General features: G+C 39.1%; 1 pseudogene; it reads left to right on the top strand.

Annotated features, from left to right (window-relative positions):
- Positions 1-260: 260 nt before the first annotated feature.
- On the top strand, positions 261-1154 carry LOC125999458 (40S ribosomal protein SA-like; annotated as a pseudogene).
- Positions 1155-2872: the final 1718 nt, after the last annotated feature.

Raw genomic sequence — 2872 nt, 5'->3', positions numbered from 1 at the left:
ATCATTGCAGGATTCCAGAGCAGAGCCAGGAGTAAGACCATTGTACCTCTGGGCATGGCCCCAAATAAAAATAAAACAACAACAAAAAAATAAAAACAACAACAAAAATTAAAAATAAAACAAAAATTAAGGGAAAATCTGAATAGGTCTGTAAAGAATTTTTTATCCTAAGAAAGAATATTGACTCTCCATGCTACCCAACCATGGATCCATATGATGTTGTTCTTGATTCCTGTCATAACTTAAAGGGAAATTTCACAATGTCTGGAGCCATCAAGGTCCTGCAAATGAAGGAGGATGTCCTCAAATTCCTTGCTGTGGGCACCCACGTAGGTAGCACTAATCTGGACTTCAAGAAGGAACAATCCATATACAAAAAGAAAAGCGATGGCATCTATATCATAAATTTGAAGAGAACCTGGGAGAAGATTCCTCTCGCAGCTAGTGCCATTGTTGACATTGAAAACCCAGGTGATGTTAGTGTGATCTCGTCCAGGAAGAAATACTGGCCAGAAAGTTGTGCTGAAGTTTGCTGCTGCCACTGGAGCCACGCTGATCGCTGGCTTCTTCACACCTGAAACTTTCACTAACCAAATCCTGGCAACTTTTCAGGATCAGAGACTTTTGGTGGTTACTGATCCTAGTACTGACCATCAACCCTCACAGAGGCATCTTATGTTAATTTGCCTACAATTTCTCTGTGTAACACAGACTCTCCTCTGTGGTATGTGGACATTGAACATTGCCATCCCTTGCAACAACAAGGGAGCTCCCTCCATGTGTCTCATATGGTGGATGCTGGCCTGAGAATTTCTGCTAATGCAAGGCACCATCTCCAAGGAACACGCCTGGGAGATCATGCCTGATCTCTACTTTTCTAGTGGTCCCGAGGAGATTGAAAAGAAGTGCAGGCTGATACTGAGAAGGTTGTGACCAAGGAGGAATTTCAGGGCAAATGAACTGCTTCAGCTCCTGAACTCACTGCTACTCAGCCTGAGGTTGCAGACTGGTCTGAAGGGGTGCAGGTGCCCTCTGAGCTGATTTAGCAGTTCCCTACTAAACATTGGAGTGCTCAGACTGCCTCAGACTACTGGTCTGCAGCTCCCTCTGTTCAAGCCACTGAATGGGTAGGAACCACTACTGATTGGTCTTAAGGTGCTCTTTATAGACTGAAATAGGAATGTATATCAGGTTGATGGAAAATAAATGAGTATCTAAAAAAAAAGAATTTATATTATAAAATGTGATATTATAGTTGTTGTTTAAGTACTTGCTAATGCAGACAAGATATAGCAATAGAATCTCTTTGGATTTTCCATTTTCTCCTGCCCTGCTCAGAGGCTTTCTCTCTCTCCCTCTCTTTCTCTCTCTTCCTTCTTCCCTCCCTCTTTTTCTCTCCCCTCTTCCCCCCTCCCTCCTTGGGGAGGTCTACAGAAAAAAAAGAGAATCTCTTTGGATGTTAAGAAAGACTGATAAGATGTACATTTAATGTAAATGAGATGCTGATTAATTATTGAAAATTTACATAATCCCTTAGAAAGCTAGGAGTAGACATACCTTTCTTAATGTAGTAGAGGGGAACCATTAGCACCATTCGTGCCACGGTCAAAAAAATCTGCCGAGAAACTTCTAGAAAACAGCAGAAGTTGAAAAAGAGTTAAAATAAATGAAGCTCAAAGAAATGAACAGCATCCCAGAGAACTAACTATGGGGTGAGTTCAAGAGAAATAATCTAAGAATCATTGGAGTCCCTGAAAAACAAGAAGTCAAATTTGATGGAGAAACAATCTTTTAAAAAATTGTAACGAGGAAAGACTAGACTTGAAGATTAAAAACCTTGAGATCTAAAAGGTTGGAAGGGTCCCAGTGAAAACAGACTCGAGTAGAATATCTCCAAGATGCACTAACAAATTCCAGAATGGATGACCAGAATTGGACAAACTAGTTTTCCTGGAGCCTAGAAATGGTCTATATCAGAAAACTTCAGGGGTAAGGTCTCCTTGTACTTAGGCCAAAAGTTTTTCCTTTCCATGACCCCCATACTTTGGTGGGCCCATGCAAATGATAATTGCCACTCTAACATTGTTTATACAATGCTCCTTTGACTCTAAACCTTTAAGAAATCACTAGTGAAGATATCTAGAACTGCAAAAAAACAAGGTTTACATTAGTGTTAACATATATGCTTTTAGTTAAACTAGCATTCTGGGGGATAAAGGAGGAAGAAAGGGATATATGCTTGGGAACAGGGATGAAGGGAGGACACACTGGGGGTGATGGATATTCCCCTGATTCAATGTTAATATGTACCTAAAATACTACTGTGAAAGATATGTAAGTCATCATGATAAAAATGGTGTTTTATTTAGAAATGTTTTTTGACTTACATGTATTATTATATTAATTATATGTTATGTTACTATATTATGTTATGTCAGTTTACCTCAATATGTTAATCAATTTTGTCTCTTGAATAAATTCTTACAATAAAAAATTTAAAAATTTCAGAATGGAGACCAAATATTGAAAATAGCAAGATTAATAAAGCAACTCAGATATTAAAATCCTCTAGACAAGAACAGAACTTTTGTCATTTTCACCTGTTTTAACTTGGGACCAATAACTGAGCTATGAGCTGGGCAAGTAGGCAGAGAAAGATCTGGAAACCATAGTAATTGTACAGGTCAGTTTGTTAAATCACTGCTCAATCAGTCTATTATTGGCACAGGTAGTGGGACCATGCCTATAGATGAAGCTGGAGTGTGGGCAGAGAATTACTCAGCGGCTTAAGACACAGTGGGGATTCATCCAGACCACAGAGCTGTGCTTGGCAGGGGTACAGATTGCTTAAATTTGTAGATTTTTAATGATT

Source organism: Suncus etruscus, chromosome X, assembly GCF_024139225.1.
Source record: "Suncus etruscus isolate mSunEtr1 chromosome X, mSunEtr1.pri.cur, whole genome shotgun sequence".
NCBI classification, from domain to species: Eukaryota; Metazoa; Chordata; class Mammalia; order Eulipotyphla; family Soricidae; genus Suncus; species Suncus etruscus.
Note: the sequence above shows the minus strand (reverse complement) of the source record. Positions and strands in the feature narration are given on the sequence as shown.